Source organism: Camarhynchus parvulus, chromosome 10 (assembly GCF_901933205.1).
Source record: "Camarhynchus parvulus chromosome 10, STF_HiC, whole genome shotgun sequence".
NCBI classification, from domain to species: domain Eukaryota; kingdom Metazoa; phylum Chordata; class Aves; order Passeriformes; family Thraupidae; genus Camarhynchus; species Camarhynchus parvulus.
Window position 1 is genome coordinate 1994428 of NC_044580.1, and position 24823 is coordinate 2019250.

Here is a 24823-nt window from a genome sequence, read left to right on the forward strand (position 1 = left end):
TCACAAGTTTGGGTCAGTTTGGGCTCCTTGCTGTGTTTTGTGTAAGTTCTGAAGGGCTGAAAACTCACACCAGATTCTCACAATAAATTTATCTGGGACATACCTGCCTGTGTTTGTGCCAGAGTTGCTTCCTATAAATCAGCTCTTCTCTCCACTGGTGCTTTCAAAAAGCTTGGCCCAGCTGTTGGCTCCTTATTTTCAAACCACAGTCGATCTTTTCCATGTTCTCTGTTGCTCTCCTTCCTGCACACGTTGGTAGGGCAGGGAATGGCAGGGGAGGGCTTTCTGGGATGCTGTGCCATGCCATGGAGAATTCCTTTGTGCTGGTATCCTTCATGGCTGAGACAGGTTGGTGGCTGACAAGTCATGGCAACAAGCTCATATCCTGTCTCTCTTTCTTTTTCCTTGGATTAAAGAGCTTTCCAGTTCATAGTAGTGTTTGTTGTGAAGTGCCTCATTCCAGCCCATCTATCTTGCTCTTCCATAGGAGTTTTCATGCTGTTCCAGTTCTCTGTATTGGCAACAACCTGGTTTGCTGTGCCAGAGTCACTGATGGAAAATTTTCAGGCCGGTTCAGAACTCCACTCTGAGGGGAGCTGTGAGCTGGGCAAGATCCTAAGTCCATCCTAGTCCACAGCCACTTGCTGCTTTCCCTGCTCCCTTTTCCAGCTCTTAGGAAGCAATCAGCCCCTGTGTATTTTCAGGTTAACAGATGAAATCCTGTGTAATGCCTTAAAAAGTGCTACCAGATGAGACCAGGAATCCATCTGGCCTGGTCTCCTGCTCACTGGTAACCAGGAGCAGATGCTTGGGGAGGGGAGAACACAAACACAGCAGATCTAATCCAGGGAAATTGTGCTTCATTTTTCTCTCTCCGGCAGTTCATGACCTCCCTGAGCCAGGTGTTGAATTTAGGACCCTTCGCACTTCTCTTTATGATATTCATGATTTTAGGAAAATACTTTTTCCATTCCTGGTAGTCTCTTGGCTGAATTGTCCTCATATATTTAGACTTTGTGTGGCTCTTCTTGTATCTCATGTCATTGCCAGCTCTGCTTCAGCCTCCTTGAGATTGGTAAGGCAGGAGGGGTGGGGCACAGGACAACAGAAGACATTGACAGAGGTGCTGGGTAATATTTATGGTGCAGATATCTTTTTAGAGATATTTTAGGGGTATTTTATCCTATATTATGGTCTCTGTAATTACAAATGTTGTGCTTTTTCATTAGTGATCTTAAAACCATGGAGCCATGGTTTTTGGTGGAATATTCTGCTGTAGTCCTGCTTCCTGGGGTTGGTTTGAGTTCAGTCTCTCGTGTCTCCTGAAGTTGATTTTAGGGTGGCTGTTCCTGATGTGCTGCTCTGTGAATTGTATCACCCACTCATATCACGAGATTTTACTGCAATTCCTTGGAGTCATTGCTCTTATTTACTTCTCATCCTGAATTATTCAGAGTAGCAAATGTTGTCATCTTAGTAACACAGCTCAGTGTAAAGCAGAATCCTTTGGTGAGTCCCTCCTGCTGCAGAACGGACCAGTGATACATTCTTCCCCCTTCTTTACCTGTTATTTATGTACATAAAGGAGTTTTCCTTTCATCCTGTAGTTTTTCTCCCCAGAGAGCTTTGTTGGATTCTGCCATGTAGTATTCTTGCTTTTTTCAATGGGGTATATCAGCTGATTTTCCCCTGTTGATGTGCTCTGTCCACTGCAGAAGGAAGAAGGAAAAGGGTAAAAGAGACAACAGCCCCTGACTCCTGAGGCATGGCATCATTTTGTACAATATAATTAGCCCTGCAGCAATTTAGGCTGGTCCTTAGGGCAGCTCTGGTTTGTCCAGCATGGCTGCCTGGGCTGGGCTTGCCAGGACTCTGCTGAAAGGTTCTGTGAAAGCTGGGCCAAGAGTACCAGCTTTAGCAAGGGCACTTCCCCATCTCCTCCTGGGTGACTGTGGGGTGAAGTGAGGCTGTTGCTGTCACCTCATCATCTTTTGCCACCAAAAGCCTGAATTTTGATGTCCAGCAGGGAGAGAGGAGATGGCCAAGCTCAACAGAGTTTGTATAAAATACAGTTTTCATTTTTGGGAGATGTTATCTGATGATTGATTAACACAATAATGGATCATGTGGCTTCTAACCTTTTTTTCTTTACTAAAAGCTTGTAAATTTAGATTTTGTTTCCTTCTTGGACATTTAGCCTTGCTGTACAGATGGGCTGCTTTGATTCCTTGGTCAGAGCACACTGTAGGGCTCGCACCAATGTTCCAGCTGCTATCCAAGGTGAAGGCAGGAATTAATTCAGATGAGATGTTAAGATGAAATTCTTCTCTGTGAGGCTGGTGAGGCCCTGGCACAGGTGGCACAGAGCAGCTGTGTCTGCCCCATCCCTGGAAGTCCAAGGCCAGGCTGAACAGGATTTGTGACACCCTGGGATTGTGGAAAGTGTCCCTGCCCATGGCAGGGAGTGGAACAGGATGAGCTTTAATGATGCGCTCTAATGTCCCTTCCCATCCCAACATTCCATGGTTCTAGGAGTTGCTGCTTCGCTCATCCACTGCTGGGAGGAATCACTTTTTGCTGTTCAGGAACTTGGTCCTGGTGTCACACACTGACCTGGCACTTGCTCTGGTGCCATGGGGGGACGTGGGGCCTGGTTAAGGCTGTGTGTCCTGCTTGTGCAGCCCACTGCTGACAGTGTGACAGCTGCTGCTCTGGTGTCTGAGGCTCTGCTTTTCTGGTTTAAACTTGCATTTCTGATTTACAGGGGATTTCTTATTAAGACAAAAAACTTGAGGTGCTCAAATGGTGGTGTCAGCTTAGGTCCTCTAAATGTTTGCTTAGTCCTTGTTTTTTTAATGTCTAGTGGCTCCTTACTCTCCACTGTGTTTTAAATGAACTTGCTCTGTCCACTTGCAAACCAGACATTTGAGTTTTTCCATCATGCTTTTAAACTTACAGCATTTGTGAAGAAACACTCCTGACCCTTGTTTTTGTCTTTCCATCTGACTTGCACTGTGTTGACTTTTTTTCCTAGCTGTGGATTTTCACATGGCTAATTCTTGTCCCATCTGTAGGAGTTCTTGAGGAGATGAGGCTCTTATGAATCACCTTCTTTCCCCCCAAAGATGCATCCTCCTCAAATGTACTCTTCCCTGGATCTGGTGGCTTTCCTCTTCTGCAGTGTGAGTGGAACCTTTGGCTTTGATTGCAGGGCCACTGTCGTGGTGGTGTTGTGATCCATTCAGTCTTTGTTCTTTGACAGGCTTACAGTTGTCCCAAAACCTTCTCACATCCTAATGAATCCAAGTCCGAGTGTGGGCCATTCCTTGAGGTGCTGTCACACAACTCTTGCTCACTGCCTTCCTATTCTCAGCCTGAATTTTGCCTCTGGACACTTCCCTCCTCTTTTGCTGGCTGTACCCTTGCAGACAAGAGCCTGGAGTGCCAGGACAAGGGGGAATGGCTCCCCACTGCCAGAGGATGGGGTTATATGGGTTACTGGGGAGAAATTCCTCCCTGTGAGGCTGCTGAGGCCCTGGCACAGGTTTTCCAGAGCAGCTGTGGCTGCCCCACCCATGGAAGTGTCCAAGGTCGGGTTGGATGGGACCTGGAGCAACCTGGGATAGTGGGAGGTGTCCCTGCCCATGGCAGGGGATGGAATGGGATGGGCTTTAAGATCCTTCCAACTCAACCCATTCTGGGATTCTATGAAGAGGTAAAATCTCAGAATTTTTGTACCTGCTTCATCTCTATCTTCCACATTAACACCCCCCAGCCCCCGACCTTTGTTTTTTACTTGAGGGAGGAGATACTTGAATTTCTTGTTAAATGGCCCATTTAATTTCTGGTTCATCAGACTCTCCCTACCTTTTAAACAATCCCCTTTTTCCTAAAAATTGGCAAAAGCAACAATGAAACTCACTAGAGGTGAAATTACCATTTTCTCCTGGCTTTTCATATGTTCTTCCTTCTTGTCAGATCCATTTGGAGCAGCCCATCTCCTGCAATGGATAGGTGTCTCTTACCTGTCTGAATCTTCTGGTTTGCTTTGCTCATCTTTGAGCAAATCTCTTCAGGAGAACAGCTTAATAGCCTGAAAAGCTGACAGTGATTCCACCCTCAAGATCAGCCTGACAATTTCTGTGTTGTGGAAGACAATTGAATAGCTTGGATTTGCTACTCTGAGCATTTAATGCAGGAATTGGGGATATTCACCAGGGAGATGGGAAAATTGTTTTCCTGTCTGCCTCTGCTCTCCTGCTCCTTTTTTTTTTTTTTCCTCCCCTTCTTCTTACAGTTATGACATTCCTTTAGGCTGGGAATATTGTGGCTGTTTACAAAGATGTGAAGGTTTTTCTGCAGTCCCAAATCTTTTTCCTGAGGTCATCCTGTCTCTGTAGCTCTCTCTTAGATGAGTTGGCCACGTTGTGTGGGGTGCATTAGAGGAGGCCACATCATTTATTAAATATCCTGAGTAGCTGCTGTCCTATATACATGTTTTAATGTCTAGTGATAAAGCCTGAGGAGTTCATGCAGTTTGTGCTGAGGTTAAAAAACCTCTGAAATACCTGCTTCCTATAGAGCTGCTCCTTTTTCCCAGCCCACAAGGAATTGCTGTGCATCAGTGCCAAAGGTAGTTACATCAAGTTGTAGGAGAAACCTATTTGAACTCTGTGAAACCAACCTGCCTGGCGTGTTTGCTGGAGCTATTTACTTTATGTTAGAGAAGATGGTCTCTTCCATCTTACTGGTTTGCTGCAGAGCTCAGTTCATGATTTAACCCCTGCCATGCCCTGGGCTGATGCCCCAATGTGGGCAGTGGGACAGGGGTGGGGGGGATTCTGTCCCTGTGCCCTGCTCAGGCGGGATTCCACCTGCAGAGCTGCCCCAGCCCCAGGATCCAGCATCAGAAGGACACAGAGCTGCTGGAACCAGTGCAGAGGAGTCCAGGGCTCCGAGGGCTGGAGTCCTTCTGCTCTGGAGCCAGGCTGGGAGAGCTGGGGGTGCTCACCTGGACAAGAGAAGGCTCCAGGGAGAGCTCAGAACCTGTAGAGGCTCCAAGAGAACTGAAGAGGGAGTTGGGACAAGGGCCTGGAGTGCCAGGACAAGGCAGAATGGTTTCCCACTGCCAGAGGGTAGGGATAGCTTTGATATTGGGAGGAAATTCTTCTCTGTGAGGGTGGTGAGGCCCTGGCACAGGTAATACCTTGCTTGTAGAGATAAGCCAAACTCAGTGTTCCTTTGTTTTGCACATTCATTTCTGAGTTACAAGTCAGAGGATAGACTCAGCTCATTTCAGCTGTCATCCTTCACATTAATGGAGGGCTCACCACAGGGAAAATTAACACAGGAAATCTGTCTGCATCTGTCTAGTCTTGTGCTTAGCAAGGAGGGGTACATAAATTGACTTATTGACTCATTGACTTGTTCAAGTTGGCATCACCTTTAAGATCATTGAGCCCAGCCATTGATGTTACTTCTCCTGTCTAAAGCTCTTTAGGTGGGTTTTGGAAGAGTAGCACTTTGGAAGAGTAGCAGTTTGGAAGAGTAGCAGTTTGAAGTCTCTCAGACTTGCTGGATCTCCAAGCTTCCATTCCTCATCACTCAAAATTCCTTCCAGATCTGACTGCTGTTTGTTTGGATCCATTACAACAAATGAGAGGCAGTTCTCTAAAATAAGCTTTAATGTCATGCATTGAAGGGGGCAGTTCTGGCAAGTGTCATGGAAGAGTTTGACTCTTCCCAAGGCTGGAACAAGCTCCTTCATTGTGCAGCAATAAATCCCATCCTGCCCCATCTTGGCCATCCTTAGTTACCTTCTAACTGTCTTCCTTTGTAGTGCACAAGGCCAGTTTAGTTTCTGCAGTTTATTTTTATTTCCTAGATCTTAAAAGAACAAATTTCAATGAGCAAATGAAACTTAAGAACCTTTAACATCTTATTTTAATGAAGCAGAGGCCACAGGCTTTGTAGTTGTCTCTTTTCAAGTCCGGGTTAGACTTCAAAGGTCTTGCCTTCAGGAGTTTCATGCAGACTCATCCTTGGTGTCGCTTTTTGGCAGGTCACAGCACTCTGGTTTGTGCTGGGGGAAGGGACTGGGGCAGCACGTGCTTTAGATGGAAATAAACACTTCCAAAATACCTGCTGTGTGTCATTCCTCCAGGTGGTGAGGTTCTTGAGCGTGTCCAAGGCCATGCTGGGTGGCGCTTGGAGCAGCCTAGTCTAGTTGAAGGTGTCCCTGCCCATGGCAGGAGGTGGAACAAGGTGGTCTTTAATGTCCATTCCAACCCAAATCAGTCTGGGATTTTATGATTCTTCCCCACCCTGAATAATTTTCACTCCATGGTTGTTCTCTCATTTTTCTAGCCACGGCCTACCTCAGCTGGCTTGCCTTCAGTGCTGGGTTGGATGCTTTGGAAGCCCTCAGGTTCTCCAAATTACCATCCTGCAGCTGACATCAGGCCTGTAGCCACTTTGGCATCTGATCCTCCTTCCCAGCTGTCCTCCCTTTGGAAAGGTTTTGACCAGTTTCCCATCCTGGAGCAGCTCTGTGCAGTGTTGGCAGCGCTGAGGCTTCAGTTTGATTTGTGATAAATGCAGTGCCAGTGAGGTAAATCATCTCTGGGGGAATATCTCTGCTCAGATCCCTGGTATTCTGTGATTAACATCCAAGACTGGTATTAGGCTCCAACACAGTTCACAGCTCTCTGGTTTTGTGTGGATTTGCTGGGCACAGTGCTGGTGCTTGGTGGTTTTTATCCCTTCTAAGTGTTAGGAATTACTGGGCATGCCAGAATGCCTTTGCCTGTCATGATCTGTGACTGGGAGCAGATGTTTTGGAGCCACTTGTTCTGCTCTTCCTGGTGCTTCAGCTTTAAGGAGACAATGTGATTGAAGATGGGGGTTTGGGGGGAACTTGGCTGCTGTGGTGATAGCTACAGGTTTTGGATGGGGACCTAGGGGTGATGGCATCCTCCTGGCTGGGGCCTCTGCAAGGACAGGTTTGGTGAGAGCAGTGATGTGCAGGGTGGATGTTCAGGTAGCCTTCTGGGTCACCATCTGTTTGCAGAGGCATTAGGGGATGGAGCATGACTTCCAGATGCCTTTTGGACCATATACACTCAACATGTAATGTGAGAAACTTGTGCCTGGTTGGACTTGGTGTAGTCATCTTAGTGATCCTAGCTTTGCATGCTTGAGCTAATGCTCCTGTTTGAGTTTGTGGCATGAAAATAGGTTCTTGAGCATCTCTGAAGGCTTGTAGGGCTGAGGAAGACAGTTCAGAAATTCCTCAGTGGTGTCTTGAAACCAGATTCTTTAGATTGTTTTCCCTACAGATAGATTCTTGCAGTGATGCTGGACATCAAACCTCAGCTGACTGCTGTGGTCCTTCCATGGGCTCGTGGCTGATACTGATCCTAAGACCTAACACAGTTGAAGAAACTGAGTCACCCCTGCCTCTTTGGCTTGGAAAATTATTAAATGTTTGACAAAACTGTTGGCTGATACACTTTTTGGTAAACTGGGGCTTGTCTTCACAAACTGTTCGATCAGCCTCTGCTAACATTTACAGAAGCTTGGAATAATCCCTGAGTTCTTGTCTATCTGCTTTGTGTAGCTGTTAGAACTGTAGTGTGAGGTGAGGTAGAGGAGGAAATGTGCTTGCTAAGGAGGTGTTCTGAAATATATTTGTGCTGAAACCCCATCTGTTAAACCTTCTTGAGCTCCTCCTGCTCACTCTGAATGTAGTAGTTTCAAGCAAAGCAGCCCTCACAGGATGGCAGTGTCCCCGTGCAGAGTTTGTGGGGTACTCAGGGACAGCTCCTCTTTGATGGACTGGGATCAGGCTCCCCATTTATAGCTTCAAGATCATTTGCAATTAAATGGAATCAAGTCTTCCATGGGATTTACCCTAGGAACAGTGCTCCACACCAGTATCCGAGCTTCCCATAACTAACAGACTTGCCTGAGGCACAGGTGGCTAAATTTAGTCTTCCAGCGAGCTTGGTATGACCTTGTGCCTCAAGGACTTTCTACTTGTATCTCTCTCAACACATAAACACTGTTTTTGTGTGGTGGACAGAGCTTTGAGGCTCGAGGATGCCAAACAGCTTTTTGTGTTTGTCACTGGCCAACGCTTCCAGTGTGGCTGTTGGCAGGAATTCACTTGGGATCTGAATGCAGTGCAAAAGGTTCATGAATGATCTTCTGGTACAAAGCCATCCTCACCAGTGGGTATTAAGGCTTCAATATGTGGTGGGTAGAGCAGATTACTTGCTAACAGACATTTCTAATTGACAGCTACGCTGAAGCTTAGGGCTTGAAAACAGAAGTTGAACCAAAGCAGCTTCATACAGATGCAATTTCTGAATTGTGGGAAATGTAATGTTTGCCTTCAAGGCAACATGAAGCTTATCTGTGCAAAATAGCTCTTTACTTCAGCTTCTGGGAGAAGTCTGTAGTGTGTGTGAGATGGTGCACGGAGGTGGCCAGTTCTGGCACGTGCTCCCTTGCCTGGGTTTGCCTCCTCGTGTGAAGTGAGGCTTACCCTCCATGTTCAACTTCAGCAGCTTCTCCTTGAAGCTGTTTCTAATTAAATATGTAATTCAACCTACGAGCATGATGAAGAAGATGCCTTCAATGTGTACTCAAGAATACTTCTGGAGCTCTTGTGCCATCCTCCAAAAATGCCAGGCTCCCCTGAGGTTGGCAGCACGCTGCCAGGTGAATGGGAAAAGTTGCTGGGAACTGGAATAGTATTTTTGGGTGTCTGCCATGCTGTTCAGGAGCACAGTGAGTGGTGTGGGGTTTTTTGCCTTGAGAAAGAAACTCATTTGCAGGTGAGTGGGCAAAAACGCTTTTGGTTGGCACGGGCATGGCTTGAAGCCATTGGCATTCATCTCTCTGGCATTGACTCAGTTGTTGGTGGTGCACTGGTTTCTTGCTTGCTACAGATAGCACACATTGTTTTATTTTTTGGAAGGCTGAAATATTAATCTGATTAAGGATTAGGGTCACTGAGTAATACACTGAGTAAATTGCAGTGGGTGAGTGTGTGACTACTCCTATTGTGTTGTGCATTTCTGGTCATTGCATCTTTACCAGGGTTGGAAAACATGCAGAGAGAGAAAGTGGAGTTGAAGATGAATGAGAAGCGGCCTGTCCTGGGCAGTCTGAAATGCCTGAGGCTCTTGGGATTGGGAGGATTTCATTAAAAAGCAGGCAGCAAACTTCTGGATGTTGCTCTGGAGCTGTGTAGAAGCTGTTGGTTTAGGAAGTTGGACAAACCCAGGATCAGCATGTCCATGAAATGAATGCTGGTAGGGCTGGGCACTTGTGTCCATGCCAACATCTGTAATCCAGGAATGGCAGATCCTGGAGCAGACTGCAGAAGTTTGCTGCTCCCTGGATCATCCTCAATTGCCAATTGACACTAATGATCTCCTCCTATTAATTCCACCTTTATGAACCTCCTGCCTTTTCAGAATCCTGGGGCAGCATGAGGAGGTGGTGTTTCTGAAGAGCTCTGGAGGATGCCTTAGGGATTCTTAGAGGAGGGGAAATCTCCAGCTGTTTCCAGGATGCTGTCCGTATCTACAGGCCTCCCATGCTGTGCTGTTCAAAGAAGATTTGCTGTACAATGCACTGAGGCTTATGAGTAAAAGCATTCCAGGGAGGATAGATAGAAATGGAAAGGAGGGAAATAAAATTAGAAATTAGGGATGAAGAAAGGAATTGAACATAAAGTTCTTGGTCCCTTTAAAAGGGAAAAATTACTGAAATTCCATCTTTCTATGCAGAAAGTGGGAGGAGGTGATCATAATGCCTCTCTTCAGCTTTCCCAGTGTGGGAGCAGCTGATAGCCCCCAATGGGGCAGGGACAGCCAAGGGTGAAGCAGCACAAGTTAATGTCCTACTCTGTGTCATGCTAATTACATGCAGTGTATATATGTGTGTGTGTATATATATATATAGGGGTGATCTCAATATATCCCTGGGGCTGTTTCCCTTGTGTTCATGTCATGGCTGACCAACTGTGGGTTGCTTTTTTAACTTCCTAATCTGTGCCTGCTAAAAATCTACTTTTAATCAGACATTGGCCTATTCAATTAATAATTTTAAGCATGGATGAGGAGCCATTACTGTCATTTCATACCTAAACATGAAACTTGGGCTTTCAATACTTTCCCTGGGATTGAAACATCCTATTGTGGAATGTCCACAGCTTGAAGTCTTTTTTGTTACCTCCACAGAGGTCCTGCTGTGCCCCAAAGGGGAGATTTTTGTCCTGCCTTTCCCATATACTGCTTGTCAAAGCTGTTCCTGAGCTGTCCTGAGTTTCTAAGCTGGCACAGAGATCTCCAGGTATTGTTGGGCTGGCTTTCTCCTGTTGCTGTAATGAGTTAGACTTGCTCAGCAGTGGGTGTGATAAGGGAGAAACCCCTGGGGGTTCCTGCAGCTCCTTGGTTACTCCATGGTGCAGAGAGCACCTGTGGGTTTTCCTTCAGAAGTGCTGTTTCATCCTGGGGTCAGTTCTAGGCTGCAGGCATCTCGCCAACTTTTGGGGCACATTTGGATTGTTGTGGGCTTCACACATGGAGGAGGAGAACCCGAAGCAGCAAAAAACCTGAGGTCTCCTAAAAACTTGAGGAGCAGCAGCAGAGGCCCTGAGGAATGGAGATTACTCAGGTTAATTTAGTGTTGCTCCCTCTCTTTAGAGAGCCATGGTGTCACCTGAGCGTGTGATGAGCTCTCTGGATCTCTCCAGTAAGGAAACAGGATCTTAAATATCTGCATTTGTGTTACTGGCTTGTGCTTAGGTCTGGAGAGGGCTATGAGCTGAGCTGGCTGTTTGAAAGAGCACTAAATCAAGAGTCTGGTAATGATTGAGTAATCCCATGTAGTAAGGGGGGAATGTGGAGCAAATCATCATTGCTGTGCAGGTTGGGAGCAGCGAGTGCTGCAGCAGCTCTGTTATCCTTTCTTCAAAAGGATGTGAAGAACTGAAGCAGCTCTTCTTCAGATGTGAATCAAAGGGATCTTGCAAGAAAATTCCTTAGACTAGAGGTGATTTTTTTTAAATTATTCTTATTTTTTTAAAGTATTACTGCATGATGGTCTGGGTTGAGATTGAGACCTGGAGTGTGGACTTGGCCATGGCTGACAGCAAATGCCATTTAGTGTGACTTTAAATTTAGGAGGCTCTATCCCTCTTCCCAGAGGCACTGGGGGTGGTGACATTTCTTGTGCAGATGATAGAAGGATATTAACTGTGTGATTCATGTCACCCATAAAGGGATCCTTGGAGAAGAAGAAAATAATAATAATAATACTACAAAATATGAGCAAAGTGCAGTGTGATGATGGTAAAAGAGAGTGTGTGAGCTGCATGCTGTGTGCTTCAGAGGGGCGTGTAAGGTGAGTGAGTGCTGTGTAGAGGCACTTGGGGCAGATCGTGAGCAGAGTCTTCCTCAAAGCCTTTTTCCCTAAGATAGTGAGAGTTCAAAATGCCACTTTTAAGTATTTTTCATAACTCAGTGTTCAGTCAAGGTGGATGCTCTGTTTTGACCCTTCTCTGTGAACTCAGGGCACCCAGACCCTTGCTGGGGGCTGTCGTGGGTTACCCTCTGCTCTTGCTGCAGGGGAGGCCTAAAGGGAAAAACTCCATTTCTTTGCCATAAAAAAAGAGTAAAAAGCAGATGTTTCATATTAAGATACATGCTTGTGTTTCCCTGAGCCACACTCTCTCCTTCTTCCAGACCACTGTTCCTTGCACAGTATCTGCAGCTGCTGCAGGGGGAAAGGTTAAATCATCTCAAAGTGAAAAGTAAAATACTCCTTGGGTGGGCTTTCCCTGTTTGAGTTTCAGGCTCTGGGAGCTGTACCAGGCAGGTCAGGGTTTGGGAGCAGAGGCTCACGTTGAAAGGACAAATTAAGAGTTCTCTTCATGAGAGTCCTCGGCTGAGCTGTCACATCTCTGTGCTCCCAGGCTGAGGTGTCCCCAAACCACATCCCATGGAATGACTGCTGCTGGGAGCACACAGTGCAGCTCCATGCTGGCAGTACCTCAGGTACAGTCAGGGAAAACACAGCATGAAATTTGATTTAAAATAAGCAGGCCTCTGTTCCTGATAAGTTAAAAGATTTTAAAGAATCTCATTCCATGATATTCCTGTGTTGCAAGTAGACTCTACCTGAAGTTGCGTTCATGTTTTCTCTGAATTTTTTATTTTTGTATTATTTGAGGCACTGTTCTGTTCCCTTTGATCACAAAGATGGTTAGCATCAGTTTGGAAGCCTTCAATATTTTGCTGTTATTGAAGTGTAGGCCCCTGTTATGTGTTAGGGACAGGCAGCTCACTGAGAATATCAAACCTTCATGTGCTGGGATGGCATTAGGTAGCTCCAAAAATATTTGCAGTTTTCCTTTTGTAAATGCAGAATTGAGATCTAGACCTGTTTGCAGCATTTCCTTGCTGTGTTGGAGGTATGCAGGCTGCTCATGAGTTAAGGGAATTGGGAGAGAGATGTCAAATGGGTTTTGTAAGCCACAGGTTGTATAATTTTATTTTTTTACCTTGGTGTGAGCTGATAAAGGCTGGTCTGAGCTGTGCCCAAGTACAGTGTGGGATAAAGGCTGACTCTCTTGCTTCAGCTGAGCAGAATGAATGTAGATATCAGCTTTGGGGTGTATTCAGGGAGGAATTTGCAAGTTACTGAGTCCCAGCAGGAGCTTTGCTTCAAGTGCAGTCATGACAGCATTCATCTTTCTGTCCAGCTCTTCTTCAGGCATGGAATGTGTTTGGTTTTGACAAAAAGGCAGCAAAATCTACTCAACAATGTATGACTTTTCCCCTTTTGACCCTGCTACATTTCATGTTTTGAGGGCAGACAGCCTTAATGTGTCATTGAGGTCCTTCCTGCTTTGCTGCTGCTCTGCTGGTTTTGATATCTGCTGATAATCAGCAGATGATGTCACTGATTTATTCACAGCAAAACGCTGTTTATTGAGTGTGTGCAGTCAAAGTTCATGTCTCTTTCCCTTCTGCCAGGAGGTGGTTGTTTAGACCTGTCTGACACTCAGGGCTCAGGTCGCAGAGCCATCAGGGGTGCATGTGGCAGGACAGTCCCCTCCTGCTGCCATGAGGTCCAGAGAGGGGTAAATGGGGCTGACACTGGGTGAGCTCAGATGTTGTTCAGGCGGCCAGGGACTGCTGTGGCTGCAAAAACTTTGTGTACAGAGTCTGGAGAAGAACTGGACACACTCACCAAGAGGCTGCACTGAGTGTCCTCTGTAGAACTGCAGAATGGCCTGGGTTGGAAGGGACACACATGGACCAGCAAAGTCCATCACCTTGCACAGGACAACCCTAACAACTACACCCAGAACACTCAGATGCCCAAACTGACTTGGGGAGGCCCAGAAATACAAACCACTGGAAGTGAGAAAAATGCATAGTATTCTTACTCTCTACCTTCCTTTCCCCAACATGTGTGCATGGGTGCTCTTCCAAACTGGAGGTCAGGCTAGCTGTGCCCTGGTCTTTGGTTCACCTCTTTGCCTCTTGGAGGATGTGACATGAGGTCTGAATGGGATCATCAAATCCAGCTCCTGGTGCTGCACAGACAGACACCCCAGCAAGCCCACCCTATCAGTTGGACTGATTCCCACCCACTTTTTGGGAGTGCTGTCTAAAAGGTCCCTGAGCTGTGGCAGCCTTGGGGCCGTGACCATTCCCTGAGGAGCCTGATCAGTGCCTGACCACCCCCAGAGGGAAGAACCTGTTCCTAATATCCAACCTAAACCTCCCCTGACACAGCTTCATCTCTTTAAAGGTTTATGCTGAAGCTGTCTGGCAGGGTTGAGGTGTCCTGAAGAGGCTTTACCACCCACCAGAAGTGGTCTGCAGACACCTTGTATTTTTCCATGTGAGTGTGGAATGCTTTGATTGACAGTCTGCTCATGTGAACCCCCACCGATCCAGGACTGATGGGTTGCTTTTCAGATAAGTCACTTGTTTCTGGAGAATTACACATCCTGGGCACTGCTAAGCCAGGTTCTCATGGTCTGAGCTCAATGCAAGGGCTGGAACATCATGTTGGCTCTTGAGGTTGTGTTCCATCATCTGATACTGGTGGGAACAGCTGTACCTTTTCTGCTGTGCCCGATGGTGTGAACACTTTGGAGTAGGGCAGTGTCCATTGGGCTGGAATTTGAATATTCTTGTGTTCTAATTTGGGAAGAGTACAAACACCTCGTGCCTAAAGATGAGAAGCTTTTTCAAAGTGCTACCCAGAGTTTTGTGCTGCTAACTGGTAATAAAATAATAATGAACTGAAGTATGAAAGATCCAAAAACTGTCTGTGTACCAGCTTCCATGGAGAAGTGGATTTGCAGAGTCACCATCCCTGCTGTGGCAGGAGCCATGTCCTCCTTGGGGAGCCAAACAGGGGCTGTGCTGTACCCCCACCTTGGAGGCACTCTGCCACAGAAGTCACTCCTCCTGGCTCAGGCTGCCAAGTATTTCCCTGGCCCCTGGAGGAGATGAAAGACCTGGTTGTGTACTCTAGGTAGCAAATGCTGGCTTTTCACACCATGCCCTCAAGGATGTTAGTTTTTACTCTGGAGCTGAAACAAACTTCTCATCTGCTCCTTGCTTTGGAAAGTAATGTGGAAAATAACCAGCGAGGCTTAAAGCTTCTGGTGGAGCCCTGTTCTCTCACAGTGACAGCTCAAAGAGTTTTTGGGGGTCTTTGTGGATTCTCAGCCAGTGTGGTGGTGTTTCTGTGATTCTGTGATATTCAGATAATGGTTTAGGTTGAATGGGCCCTCAAAGCTCATCTCATTCTGACCCTGCCATGGGCAGGGACACCTTCCACTAGACCAGAGCCCTGTCCAAGCTGGCCTTGAATCCTTCCAGGGATGGAGGGCCCACAATCTCTCTGTTCCAGTGCCTCACCTGGGAGAAGTGAAGAACTTCTTCCTCAGGTGGCTTTGAGGGCTGCTTTTGGCCATGTGCTGGGAAGAGACCCCTTTGCTGTGGTTCTCTTGACTGATACAGGGGGTCTTCTCCTGAATGCAGGTGTGTGAGACCCAGTTCCACACCCCTGACTGCTTCATGTCCTCCTGCCTTTGGCACTCTGGAAAATAGGGAACTTCTTGCTGAAGTGCCTGGTACAAAGCAAAACATCCTCATGGAAGGATCCTGCACGACTCCTGCATGGCTGTAAAACATCAAGGCCTGTTCAGCTCCAGGTGTGTGTGTCTCTGGGCCTGAGGCCTCTCTGGAGCTGTCCATGCTAGGACATGTCATAGGAAATGGGCTCAGTGCCTGAAGATGCTAATTAAGTGCAAAAAGGGTTAATTATTTGTCAAGAGCTAGAAAAGGTGCCACTTGCCAGTCACAGTTTCAGGTTTCCTCTTTTGTTGTTATTCTTAATTCTGCCTTATTCTTCCCTTCACCCAGGGATGTGGTCCCTGGATTCTCTGTAATGTCAGGCTTTGGACATCAGGGCTGGATGGAAAGGGAGAGGCTGGAGCTTGTTGCCATGATAAACTGGTGCTCCAGCAGGGCTGTCCACATATCCTCACTTGCTGACCATTGCTTTCTGCTGCTGCCAGAGGTGCCTTTCTGCTCCATGCCATGCTTGCAGCTAAACGAGGTTCCTGGCCACGTGTAACATGGGCAGGATTTCTGGGTGTGTGGCCAGGGAAAGGATGGAGACCAAGCTCTGCATTTTGAACCTCGAGTTCTCTCAAGATGCTGGAGTCACATCTGTGTGAACGTGGGAGTCATGTTTGCTGTGCTTCAGGTCAAAAGGTCTGTTAAAAAATAGGTCTTGAATGAGGTGGGGATGGGTTTTGTCAATTGGCCTTGCCAGTAGGAAGTGGCAGAGTCTGACTGGCACGGGGATTTTCCCACGTTACACTTTGATCCTCTGTAACGTGCTGGTCGTCTTGTTCTTTGAGCAGAACATGAATAATGCCTAACCCCTGGTTCAAACCTGAACCTTAGGATGGCATGAGATGATTTATTTACCTTTATTCCTAAAGTGAATCATTGTACCATGGAGTGTATTATAAATAGAGTCTTCTGTTTCACTTCCTTGTTTGGAGTCACCACCAAACATTGGGATTGGTGTAAGGAAACTGAGGAAGTTTCTGGCCAATGAACCCCTCTGGAATTTTCATGCACAGCTTTTGGTTTTCTGAGTTTAAGTAGGGCATGTTCCAAGTGGCAAGACAGCAGAGCTGAAAGGGTGTTCAGCATTTAAGTATGTGGACTGTCATGTTAATGGGATGCTCCAGTTTTTTGCCCAGGAGTGGATGACAAGTGACTAAATAAAGCTGCAGTCTCTGTTTTCCTGTGAATAGGTGCTTGTGTTTTCCCTTTCTGTGAGGTCTTGGTTGGTTTGGTTCACGTTTGGCTGGTTCTTCCTTGCTGCAGCCTCTGACCTGGTCAAATAAATTGGAATTACTTCAGTATCAAGTAGAACAATAGATGGCCTTAAATGCTTCCCAGTAAAGGTTCCATTCAGCTCCCTAATACCTTTTCATTTGTGAGGAGTGAGTGTCACTGCTTGTACACTGGAGTGGTGGTATGTGTTCCTCACAATGGTGTTTGGCTTCGTTCTGAAGCTGGTGCTGGATAATTGTAGAGGAGGATTAATTAATGACAGCTGTTGGGAGCTCGTGAGGCCGTTCAAAGTCTGCTACAACCCCACTGAGCAATCCTCCAGGCTTCTGGAGGACAGAAACCATGAACAACATCAGAAGAGCACGGGTGTGACTTGGGCTGCACTGACCACAAGCTCCTGAAAGGACAGGGCAGAGGTGGACACCAAATTCCCACGTGCTTCAGTCAAAGTGGTGTCACTCAGCAGCACAGCCACAGTGGCTTCAGTCTGTCTTGCATTTCCTGCTGGAGAAAGGAAAAACACCCTCTGTTTTAAGATATTAATATGGACTTTTACTGTTACCTTGCCACAACAGTTGGAAAAGTAAGGATAGAGTGCTAACCTAGCTTGGAATACTCCTTGGAGAGCTGGTTGCTTGTAGCCTGTGTAAGGGAATCTCCTGTGGTGTTTCAGAAGGATCTTCTTTAGATGACAGTCAGAACTTAAAGTTGCTTTTCAAAATGTTCATTTTTGTTAGAACTCTCCATGTGTTTTCTTCCAAAGAGCATTACATGCCCAAGTTCTGAGTGCAGAACAGAACAGGCTGTCTCTGGTTGCTCTGAGCAGTTTTACCCAGAAATAGTTTCATTTTGATTTGACTTCCACGTGTGTCTTACAGTGCACTCCCCCTCAGAAATTGCTGTTTGGACCCTCTGCTCTGGAGGGTGTTTTTTAAGGAAGAAAGTCACAAACAAACAAAAAACCCCTTGTGCTTCCTTCTGACCAAGGTGCCTGGAGCAGGGCAGGAGATGGAGCCAGCCCAGGCGCTCTGCGTCAGGGCAGTTCAGGTTTGGGAACCTGTTTGCCAAGGTGGGGAAACACAGTTCACCAAAAACCAGCCCTCCAATTACTGAAGAGACAGAAAGATGTATTTTTAAGTTTACATTATTTATTGCATGGAGAGCTATGAGTTTGCCCTGACATAGGGTGAAGAGAATTGTTTTCCTATGAGCAGTGAGGTTTGGCTCTGTTTCATCCCCATACTTGAATGCTGCCATATCCAGCTGAAACCAAACAATGCCTTTCTTGTTTTTAAGCAGAATACAATAAGATTGGAAGTCACTGGTGTCAACTGTTGCATGGAGACTTCCTAAAGTGTGTTTTCTTCCTTCCCAGGTTTGGTACAGATATGAGTGCCTGGCTGCTGTGCTGCTCCCGTGCCCCAGCGCTCCCTGCCCTGTGATTTTGGATAACAAGCCTAAGTGAATTACACATCAGCTGGTGAGTGTCACATGCCTTTGATGTTCTGGTGTGTCTTAGCTCAGAGCTCAAACAGTCATTCCTAAAAAACCCAAACTCACCTGTATTTGATAGGAGGCACCTCCCTTGTGGAGGCAGGGAGAACTGAGGCTGTTCAACCTGGAGAAGGGAAGGTTGCGTGGACACCTCAGAGAACCTTCCAGGATCTGAAAGGGCTACAGGGAAGCCAGAGAGGGACTGTTCATCCAGAACAAGACAAGGGAAAATGACTTGAAACTAAAATAGGGGAAATTTAATTTAAATACAAGAAAGAAATTGTTCCCTGTGAGGGTGGTGAGACCCTGGCACAGAGTGCCCAGAGCAGCTGTGGCTGCCCCATCCCTGAAAGTGTCCAAGGCCTGGACAGGGCTTGGAGGAAGCTGTGCTAGTGGAAGGTGTCCCTGCCCATGGCAGGGGGTGGAACAAGCTGATCTTTAAGGTCCCATCCAACCCAAACCAATCTGTGATTCTTTGATTCTCTGTAAGGCAAGACACTAAAAATCCAGTATCTTATCTGGATTTTCAATAAAATACCTACCAAGCCTGTGAAAGGATGCTTAGAGACCCAAATGCACGTTGTTAAATTCTTATTCCTCATATCCATTTTGGTTTTTTTTTTCCTCTCAGTTTTGTCAGCATTTTTCATCTGAAGTAACTTATCTGGGAACTTACATCCCTGATTTCCTTTCCCTGGCATTATTTTTAGAAAGACACATGTAGAGCTGAGAAGTAGGTAGCTGCAGTGTTGCTTGTCAGTGACTAACAAGGAAATTGGGCAGGATTAAAGGCAGGGAGAGTCCAGAGTCTCCTGTGGTGAACTCAGAGCAGAGTTGTTGTGTTGTGTTTATAAGTTTGTTTGTGTGACAAATAAAATAAGGGCCAGGTTATCTAATCTGTAACAGCTCACCTATGGAATGAGCAGATAACTCAAAACTGAAGTTGGTAAGATTTTCCTCTCCAGAGATAAAATGAAATAGTATTTGTAGGTGGGAATGTTGGACTGATTCCAATGGGGGTAGATCCCTTGATTTCATGAAAATAAACCAGTGAGTGTTCTGGTTTAGTGAGGGTGGTGACCTTTAGGGAGTGCAAGTCCCTGCTTGGCACAAGGGGTTTTTGGGGTGTACAGAAAGGCTGAAACTGGCACCAGAGTTCCCTTTCTGAACTTCTGAAAAAGCATTTATGTAGTGACAAACAATTTTTTTTTTCTGTGCAGACTAAGTGATCCTGATTAAGTCATTGGGATGTTTTGTTTAGGGCCATAATTGTGCAGCATCCTTTGGGAATTTGTTTCTATTTTTCAAAGCGATTCAACAAAACAAATTCTTTTAAAATTGTAATTTCCATTTAGAATTTTCTCTGTAGAAAGTTTCATGAGCTCTTGCCTTTTGGTAATTTCAGCTGGGGGCAGGGGGGGCATGGTGGATGGGCCACAGTTTCATCCTCTCAGCAGCTTCCAGCCTGGAGGAGAAATCTGGTTCCAATTTTGCTTGATACTGTATCTCAAATTTTTTTGCAGCTTCATTCCCTAAAACCAATTTGTCTATTTTTGGTGACAGTAGTAGGAGTGTCATTAATTGTTGAAAAGTGTTTAGTTTGAGCAGTTCAGGCTGGTGCAGTGCTTTAATATCTTCTGTGAGCCCAGCAGAGGCTGTGTCATCTGCCTGGGCCTTCTTTCACATTTATTTTTTTCTCAAAGAGAAGCCCCTGCAGTCTAAAGCTTTGCTGTTGTGATATTGTGGAGGGTTTCTTTTGGAGCTGAAGTCACTGGCTTGTTTTTCTGTATCCTGCCTCTAAGATGTTTGGGATCTTGGGAAGCTTTTTTTGCCTCAGATACACCTATTTCCCAAGGTTTGTGTTCCTAGCATGGGTGAAGCTTGTTTTCTGTTCCTGCCTCCTTTAATCTCTCTGTATGTTTTAATTGAATATTTAAAGACACGTGTGAGTGAGGAGCTGGCTCTTGGCACTGCCTTAGTGACCTCAGTGCTCAGTCAGCCACGTCCAGCTTGAGGAATTTGGCCTTAGGTGCAAATTTTTTTTCCTGGATGGCACAAATGAACAAGAGCAACAGCAGCTGCAGCCTCAAGCTGATGTCCAAAAGCAGGGAGACAGCAGTGAGGGCCATAGGTGACTCCTCTGTACCCTGCTTGCATCCTGAGAGCAGCCCTGGCAATGTGGGGAAGCCTAAATTTCTTTTTGTACATGGAGCTTTCGAGTTGTATTAGTCATCCATCAGGCTTCTGGATTATTTAAGTGCTTGAGCACTCCTCAAAAAACAGCAATATCTATTTGTAGAAAGGTACATCATGTGAAGTGCAATTCCTGTATGTTAGAGCTGCCTGCTGGAGATGTTCTTGGGAATTTTGCCCTTCCAGTTGTGGGACTTCAGGAGCTGGAGAGCCCCCATCGAAGCTCTGAGATCTTAAAGGTTGGTCTTGTGGATGTGTATGGTGATGCATTAGGGCTCCTCTCAGGAAATCACTCCTCCTCTTCAGCCCAGTGCAGCCTCAGCTGGTCTGTGTTGTCTCCAGACGCTGAGAAACCCTGAGGAGAAGGTGATCTGGAGCATTAAAGGGAAATATTCTTCCATTAGGCACAGGAGAACTGACTCAAACAGCGACAGACCAAAGCCCTCTTCTCTAACTCTTGAACTTGTTCTGTCTTGAACTGAGTCTGAAAGTGCCTAAAGCTGAAATGCTCCATTTTTAAGCTGTAATTCATCTGTCTATGCTGTTGGCAGGAAATCTTTGGGACAGTTGCTAGCTAGAAAGTTAATTCCAATACAGCACAATGATAGCCTCATAAACTTAGAGAAAACTCAAATCTTCATGGGTTTTGTAAATGTGTGTGAGTTGACTTCATTGTTTTCTAACCCAGAAATGAAACATGAGGTTTCATGTAAGCTTCTGAGATTCACAGACTGGCAAAACACTTGTCCTTGCTTATGCAGTCTGGCTTTTATGTAACTCATTATTTTTGCTCAAATGTTGCAGATAGTCGGTTTCCTCTAGCAACAGCCACCAGATGTTTCACTGAACAAGACTTAATTCTTTAAAATTGACCTGTGAGAAATGTGTGAAGGCGAGAGGGGAGGCGGAACAATTGTATGCCAGTGTGATTTCCATTTCCTTGCTCAAACCCCACTGCAAGCCTTGCAGTTTGATTCCAGCAGTCAGGGATCCTGATTTCTGTGCTACACTATGAGGCCTTGTCGTGGTTTTTAGTGTTGCCATAAATGTGGTGTTGGGAGCTGGGGGATGGGATCAAGCTGTCTTACAACTCTTAGTGTTACTTGGGCAATTAGCTCTATATGGATTAATTCTATTTAGTGGGAATCCTGCTGTCTGTAGGTCTTCTGTGATCAGCCTTGTGCTTTGCTAGACTCTTTCCTATTTCATATTTCCATGGGAAACCAACTCCTACCTCAGTTTTCCAGCTGGGGGAAGAGAGTGACCCAGTGGGGTGAGTGGTCCTGGTGGTCACTGCAAGAAGTTCCCAGCAGCTTTGTGTCCATCCCCATTCTGGGGGTTTGTCCTGTCCATCCAGGGCCATTTGTGTGGGATTCTTTGCTAGGGGTGAATTATGTGCAACCTGGATTTTTGGGTCTGCTGTTTTATTGTCTAGGTCTGCAGAGACTACATAAATCAAGGCAGGGCTGTGCTATTTCCCTTCCCCACAAGGATATTTTGCTCCCATTTTGCTGCTTCTTGTGCAGTTTGGGCACAGATGTGTGCCTGGGACAGATGATCTTCAAAGGAAATGCACTGGTCTGTAATGGGGGTACTGGTGATAGCTGTACCTGAGAAGGAAGGATTGAGCAGAGAAGTTCAGCTCTGCAGATATTTTCAAGATTTTGGAGATGAGAGTATCTCAAGGCCAGGGTGGATGGGGCTTGGAGCACTCTGGGCTAGGGGAAGGTGTCCCTGCCCATGGCAGGGGGTGGAACTGGATGAGCTTTCAGGTTCCTTCCAACCCACTCCAGTGTGGGATTCAGCTGGCAGCCAGCCCTGCAGTTCTGGAGTTGACTCACTGAGAGGTCAAACAAGTGCCAGAGCTGGTGAAAAGGAGGGACCTGAGGGTGTTTGGTGGATGGAGCACCAGGAAGGTGCCTTTTGGGGTAGCTGGATGTTAACTGAGGTACACATCTGATGTGTGTGTACCAGGCATGCCTGTTTGGTAACCTGGGGGCTGTTCAGCTCTTCAGTCAGAACCATCTCATCCCAGAATTACAGAATCAATTAGGTTGGAAAAGACCTTTAAGATGAAGTCCAGCTTTTGACCAGTCACCACCTTTTGAACTAGGACAGAACACTGAGTCCTACCATCAGTAGCTTCTTGAACACCTCCAGTGATAGTGACTCCATCACCTCCCTGAGCAGCCCATTCTGATGCTTCATAACTCCTCCTGAGAAGAAATTCCTCCTGATGTCCATCCTGAACCTCCCCTGGCACAGATGGAGGCCATGTCCTCTCATCCTCAGCCCCAGTGAGGCACCTAAAGCCTGGCTTTGCCTTCCCATTGTAACCATGCCAGTATGGGGCTCTCTGCCCGTGAAGCTGCCCTGTCCCTCCTGGCAGTGTGGGAGGTGTGACCCTGACCCATGGCTGCTGATGCTGGAGGCTCCACTGGGCTGGAATTACCTTGTCTTTGCCTAATTTCAGCTTTGAGCCTGTCTCAGCCTGGCTGCTGAGCTACTAATGCTCTGCTCATGGTCTGTCCCATCCCTGGAATGGGCTGGAGGAGCCTGAGCTGCTCTGTTTCAGGCCCTTGGGGTGCTGTGGGGCATTTTGGGGGTTCCCCTGAAGGCAGCTGCTGGTAAGTGCTTGTAGACAGGATAGAAGATGTTGCTGGGATAAACTGATTTTTATCTGGGAAGGTTTCCTTGCTACTCACTTCCTTTGGGTCATGACTCTGAAGGTGTAAGCACTTAATTGTTTTAATTCTAAGGATTAGGTGCTTTTTCTCATCACTTCAACCCCTCTTTCTGAGCTTCAGCACTTGCAGATGATTAAAAAACTAAGATCAAATGTAGAAGGGACCTGTCATGGTGAGTGGCATCCTTGCCAGTGGCAGAGGGTTGGAATGAGATGAGCTTTAAGGGCCCTTCTCACCCAAACCATTCCATGATTCCAAAAGTGTGTGGATTGCTATACATATGGAGCTTTGACTCACACCCAGACTCTGTGGTTGTGCTGTTGTAAACAGAGTTGAGAGGGCTGGTTTTGTGCTGTGCTGGAGGCTTGGTCTCACTGATTGCCTTCCTGGCCAAAAAACCCACTCCCAGGAAAACTAAAGCTTGATTGCTAAGTTTTGTACCTGATCACCACCTAGATCAGGTGTAAGCTGCTTTCTGTATGTGTGTGTGAGTTGGGAAAATTGTCATACAGTACCACTGACCTTTCCTTAGAACAAACAAACCCCGCTGCTAAAATGCACCATCACAGTAATCCGGGGAATAATCCCTGGAAAAAATTACAAAATCATATTAACCCTTTCATTTCCTCAGCATGCAGGTGTGTAAGAGATGTCAGAGGATACTTGGGCATCTTCACCTGTATCTGGCAGTGTTTCAGGGGACACCAGAAGAGCTTGGCTCCTGGAAGTGGCACCTCCTGTTCCCTGTCAGGTGTCCTTTGGTGTGAGTGCTCCAGACAGGGACTGTCCAGCCTCCTTCCTGGCCAGCTGGCAGCTGGTGTGATTTCTACAGGCAAACACATGGTTGTTGTGATCTTCTCTTCCTCAAGCAGCAGCAGAGGTTTGCAGGGCTGTAAATCACTTCAGGGAGTGCAGGTAATGAAGCCAGGTCCCTTGGGGACATCAGACTGGTCGAGCAATGATCCATCACAAACAAGGGGTTGATTAGGTGGGTTGTTTCCTTTTCCATGTGCAGCCTCTCCTTGTCCTGAGATGCAGCCTGGGAGGGATGATGGCCACACCAGCATGGTTGAGAGTTTGCTTTCCATTTTAATGTGGCCCTCAGGTTCTGGGAGGTCTCATTGTTAACACTTGCTGTAGTAGGAGGCAGATGGCCCTCAGTTTCCTTCTCACCTAAACTTTCTTCTCCAGGTGAATGAGAATCAGATCTGGGCAGTTTCTCTGATAAAACAGCATTCTTCCAATTCTTGTTGTCCTGCCTATCAGTGGAAAATGGGTTAAAAAGACCTTTCTGATGCAGATGTTTAATTTGGCCACGGTGAAATTGTATCAAGCTTTGCTTTTTCTGGGATGCCATCTCTGGGGACATGGAGCTGCTCCTGTGAACAAGGATGGTGGTTGACCTCAGATGAGCCCTGAAAGTCACAGGTCCAAGAAGGGATGAGCTGCCTCTCATGGCCCAAGCTGCAGGGCACTGTTCCTGAGCTGTGGGAACAGGAGGCTGCACAGATTCAGGGTGAGCTCAGTCAGGTGGGGAAAGCCAGTCCAGCATTGATGATATTGCAGGTTCTGAGATGGTTTTTAAGTCCTTCACTCCAACACAGAGCATTGCTGTGCTCTCCCCGTGCTCCCAAGGGCTTGGCTGCCTGGTGCTTGTCCATCACACCTGCACTGTCATGGCAGCAGCTTCTCAGGAATAATCTGGAATGCCCTTGTGCCACCTGCCTGTGTTCATGATCTGACTGAGAAGACTCAGCTAGAAATAGCCTGAATTTTCTTCCGCACATGGGGATTCAAAAGGGCTGAGCACAGAGCCATTTTTGGGTTTCAAACCACAAAAACAATGTCTGAAAAAGTGCCTAAAGTACTGGGCTGTTGTCTAGAGATGTGATCAAGAGGTGCTGTCTTTCCTTGTGGCAGAACTGCCTTGTAGGCAGAAGAATTGGGCTTGTTTTTCCAGCTTTCTCAAGGTCATGTTGTTGGCATGGGAGGGGGAACAGGTGCTGTAATGGAGTAATTACTCTTGGAAAT

At 46.5% G+C, this 24823-nt stretch overlaps 1 protein-coding gene across 1 annotated transcript in view; it reads left to right on the forward strand.

Moving 5' to 3' along the window:
• The first annotated feature begins 6591 nt into the window (after window positions 1-6591).
• The window catches only part of CSNK1G1 (casein kinase 1 gamma 1), an 88636-nt gene continuing 70404 nt past the window's right edge, over window positions 6592-24823 (forward strand). Inside the window, exons 1-2 of the mRNA XM_030955000.1 lie at window positions 6592-6610; window positions 17794-17898. The gene's annotated coding sequence lies outside the window, so the exon portion shown is untranslated. The remainder of the gene's footprint in view (window positions 6611-17793; window positions 17899-24823) is intronic.